The sequence below is a fragment of the Lampris incognitus genome, chromosome 9 (genome assembly GCF_029633865.1).
Source record: "Lampris incognitus isolate fLamInc1 chromosome 9, fLamInc1.hap2, whole genome shotgun sequence".
Lineage (NCBI taxonomy): Eukaryota > Metazoa > Chordata > Actinopteri > Lampriformes > Lampridae > Lampris > Lampris incognitus.
Genome location: NC_079219.1, coordinates 51,894,607 through 51,898,922, shown reverse-complemented (window position 1 = coordinate 51,898,922; position 4,316 = coordinate 51,894,607). Strand labels below are relative to the sequence as shown.

Genomic DNA, 4,316 nt, shown 5'->3' with positions numbered 1-4,316 from the left:
CAAGGCAGACAGACACAGGATGACAGTTCAAAATCCAAAAGGCGGTTTTATTGGGGAAGGGGAATAACAAGGTAGGGAGATAAATACTGCCACTAAATAATAAATGGAATAGGGGGAGGGGGGTTGTATGGTGCAAAAAACGTTCGGTTAGTGGGATGTGTGAATAAACTATGTTGGTGTCCAGTGGTTTGCGTATATGACTATGTGTGAGTGTTTTCAGCCTTTGTGTGGTGCGGTATGTAAATGACAAGGAGGTGTTGAATAATGTGCGTGCACCTGGCAAGCAAGTCCAGTCCGTGATCCAAAAGGGGTTGTCCGAGGAAGTCCGGGATCCAGGTAGTCAAGTCCGGAAGGGGGGGGTCCAGGTAGAGAGACACGGGGGGGGGTCGCTGGGGACGGGGGAGCCGTGGAAGTCGCGGAGAGAGAGTCTTGGGAGGAAACAGAGAGACACGAATATTAGACACTGGGGAATAAACGGACTTGCAAGCGGGCAAGGACCGCTGGAGGGCTTGTCAGAGCTTTACCGCAGGGTTCAGTACGTCGAAGCCCGGAGTGGTGTTCTGGGAGACCTCTTGTAGAGGGCTGCCTGATTGCCGCAGGTGTGCCTGATGGATGATGGCAAACACCTGGCGCAGTGCAGCGCTCGTCTCCTCAGAGCGCGAGCCGAGCGCTCGGATGTTTCCGGCACGTCCGAGCTGGGGGGAGTGGCTTGAACGTGCCGGGGAGGCAGCTCGGGGCGGTGTAACCACAACACTTGGAGGACAACCAAGGTGCCATTGCTTTATCCAAAAATCCCGTAAATCGCAAGAGATGTAAACATGTCAATAATCGATTTCATTTCGTTCGATCAGCACTCAATGAGAGCAAAATAGCCATAGAATATTGTCCAACAACAGAGATGGTGGCAGATGTTACGACTGCGACAAAGGTTAAGATAGAGAATTTGGGGAATCTTATGTTTGGAATGTAATTTTATGTTTCAGATGTTCAGATGTTCAAGTTTGCCAGACAAGTGTGACAATGTGTTTGAACTGTGCATTATGAGAGCAAGTGGGGGTGTTGATTTGTGTGGGGATTGTTGTGCTCTCATGCAGTGATTTAACTTGTACTGCCTCCTGACCAGTGGTGGCGCTGTGATGTCTCACCTGAGTGATTGTTATATATGTGCAGGAGCACGAATAAAGAAACCTCTCTTTCCGGTTAAGCTGAATCTGGTAACGAGCTGTTTATTTTATTCCTCCGTTTATAATAATTAGTAAACCCGTTATCGTGCCCTAAAATGACCACGCCAACAAAAGCTGTTTACGCAGTCAAGTTCAGCCCCAATGGAGAATGGCTTGAAAGCTCATCTGCTGATAAAATCATCAAAGTCAGGCATCTGGGTAGCGTATCAGTCTATCCCGTTGCCTACCAACCCGGGGATCGCCGGTTCGAATCCTCGTGTTACCTCCGGCTTGGTCGGGTGTCTCTACAGACACAATTGGCCGTGTCCGCGGGTGGGAAGCCAGATGTGGGTATGTGTCCTAGTCGCTGCGCTAGCGCCCCCTCTGGTCGGTCGTTTGGTCGGTCGGGGCACCTGTTCGGGGGGGGGGGGGGTAGCGTGATCCTCCCACGCGCTACGTCCTCCTGGCGAAACTCCTCACTGTCAGGTGAAAAGAAGCGGCTGGCGACTCCAAATGTATGGGAGGAGGCATGTAGTAGTCTGCAGCCCTCCCCGGCTAGGCAAAGGGGGTGCAGCAGCGACCGGGACAGCTCGGAAGAGTGGGGTAATTGGCTGGATACAATTGAGAGAAAGGGGGGGGATCATCAAAGTCTGAGGGGCATATGATGGAAAATTTGAGAAGCCCATAACTGAACACAAACTTGGCATATATGATGACGTCAAATGGTCATCTGACTCTGACCTCCTGCTGTCTGCATCAATGACAAAACTCTAAAGATCTGGAATGTTGGCTTGAAGAAATGCTTAAAAACCCTGAAAGGTCACAGCAACTATGAGTTCTTCTGCAAGTGTAACCCCCAGTCTAATCTCATTGTGTCAGAGTAGTTTGATGAAAGTGTAAGAATATGAGATGTTAAGGCTAGGAAATGTTTGAAAACCTTGCCAGCCCACTCTGACCCAGTCTCTGCTGCTCATTTTAACAGAGATTGATCTCGGATAGTCTCCAGTAGCTATGATGGCCTCTGCCGAATTTGAGACACAGAATCAGGACTGTGTTTAAAAACACGTATTGAGAATGACAATCAATCTGTGTCATTTTTGAAGTCTTCTCTGAATGGCAAGTATATCTTTGCAGCTACATTGGACAACACTCTGAAGTTTTGGGAATACGTCAAAGGAAAGTGCTCGAAAACATACTGGTCACAACAACGAAAAGTATTGCTTTGCATTGCCTTCAGTGGCCATCCCTTCCTGATGAAACCCATGATTGTTTGCAGCTCTCAATCATGTTGCGTGGCTGCTATTATTGACTCCACGTATACCTGTACCTCGTGGTCCATGCCTCCATCACCCACGTCAGTTAATTGGCTCCTGGAGAGGGTATCGGTGACGACCAGCTATTTCCCAGGGACGTGCTCAGCTAGTACATGGAAACTTAAAAGGCACATGAGGAGCCTTTGGCACCTTGGAAGGGCTTTGTCCAAGTCATATGTGTTTATGAGGGGCACTACTGGTTTGTGGTTCATTTGCAGACAGAAACAGTCTATGCCTTGCACATAGCGTGCAAAATGTTCATATGCCCACACAACTGCCAAGCAATCTTTTTCTATTTGGGAGTATCTCTTCATCTTTAGCAACTCGTCATCATGTTCCTGTAATAACACCACCCTAAGCTGTAGCTGCTTGCATCCGTGCTAAGGATAATAGTTTTCCAAATGGGATTGTAATATGCAAGTGCTGGAGTTGAGGCGAGCATGGCTTTAACCTTGTTGAATGCCTGTCATGCTGAACGCCCATCACTCTATATCCACTCACTCTCTCTTGAGCAGGCCAGTGATTGGATGCACTTGGCTAGATGGCTAGATGGCTGGTTGCTAGATGGCTCTTTCGTAGTTGCTCCAAAGATAAGTAAGTCGTCCATCATGACGAAAACTCTCTCGTGGCCCTTTAACAGCACTGACATCTGTCTTTGGAAGATTTCTGGAGCTGTAGTGGTTCCAAATGGCAGCCACGGAAGCAGAATCTACCGATAGGGGTTATGAACGTCATCAGCTTTTGGCTGCTTGCATCCATGGGGATCTGCCAGAATCCACATGAAGCATTAAGAGTCGAGAACACCTTTATTCCAGCCAGTTTTGGAGCAATGTCCTCCAAAGTTGGCAGGATGTACCTCTCTCACTTAACTGCCATGTTCAAACATTTTAGAGCTACACACACCCACACTTGATCTAGGTATCTGTTTTCCACAGGAACTATCGAGGCACACCAATCAGTGAGTTCAGTGACCTCCTCTATTTTGCCCAGGACCAGCATATGCTTCAGTTCTGTCTAAACTTTTGACGGGAGGGGAAACGGGACATGGTGTAGCGTCAGAGTGTAGGGCTCACCATCAGCCTTCAGTTCAATTTTGATGGGGGTCACAATTGAGCAGACCTATATCCCCAAACATAACAATTATGTCTGTGTCAATGTAATCGACTCTCATGAGTAGACCCATCCTCTTGGCAACAGTGTCCCAGCTGCTTGTGAGAGTATGGTCCCCTTATGACGGTTACCCAGTATTGGTATTTCTGTCCTTTGCAGTGACTTGTGGCCAGGAATTTGCCTTTACACTGCACTTCACCACAGGGACTGGTGACGGGTGGTTTTGGCCCTGTTGTAACCAATCGTGGGTGCTGTGGCAGTCTATTAAATGCAGTCTGTGACAGTACAGTGATGTCTGCCCCTGTGTCTTTCTTACAGTCTACAGTGCTGCCATTTACAGGTAACACCACGAGTCACTTTCTTAATATGGCTGCTTGGTTATGGCTGACACAGCTTCAGTTACTGCTCCAAAGAAAAACATACCCTTTCTGTCTGTTGTACTACTGGACACCGGAGCCACTTCTTTGATCATTTTTGTTTGACATTCTGCCTCAAAATGTCCCATCTTATTGCACTTTCTGCACCTCTTGTTCCTGGCTGGGCAGGGATGTGTTTTCCCATGCTGTCTATTATAGCGTGACTCACCATGTCCCTGCCTTTCAAGATTCAAAGATTTCAAGATCCTTCATTGTTACATCCTCGTACACGTAGAGTAAAATTCTTGTGTTTCGGCTTCTCAAAATTGCAGCAACAATAGCAATAAAATAACAATAAAATAAAATAAAAATGC

At 47.6% G+C, this 4,316-nt stretch overlaps 1 pseudogene; it reads left to right on the top strand.

Annotated features, from left to right (window-relative positions):
* Positions 1 to 1,279: 1,279 nt before the first annotated feature.
* LOC130118568 (WD repeat-containing protein 5-like) lies at positions 1,280 to 2,417 on the top strand (annotated as a pseudogene).
* Positions 2,418 to 4,316: the final 1,899 nt, after the last annotated feature.